The sequence below is a fragment of the Cariama cristata genome, unplaced genomic scaffold (assembly GCF_000690535.1).
Source record: "Cariama cristata isolate BGI_N322 unplaced genomic scaffold, ASM69053v1 scaffold29528, whole genome shotgun sequence".
NCBI classification, from domain to species: Eukaryota; Metazoa; Chordata; class Aves; order Cariamiformes; family Cariamidae; genus Cariama; species Cariama cristata.
Genome location: NW_009629893.1, coordinates 1 through 322, shown reverse-complemented (window position 1 = coordinate 322; position 322 = coordinate 1).

The following is a 322-nucleotide window of genomic DNA, read 5'->3' as shown; positions in this document are numbered from 1 at the left end:
GGGGGGGACAGGACCCAGCCCCAGAGGTCTCCCATCACACTTGGGGCGGATGCGGGCAGGCTTTCTTCCGAGGCGAGCGGTGCAGGTATTTGTCATCTCTTCCCTCAGCTTCCTTCGGTTCATCGTTGTGTAGAATCACGGAAGGGTTTGGGTTGGAAAGGATCTTCAAAAATCATCTTGTTCACCTCCCGCCCCCCTGCCAATTTTTCGTTGCTCAAAATTTACCTTCCTTGTGCTGCGTCCCACCTCTGCCTGCAGGGCGGGAAGGTGGCTGATGAAGGAAACCAAGTCAACGCTTGCCAAAAATGCAAGAAAAGCCGCT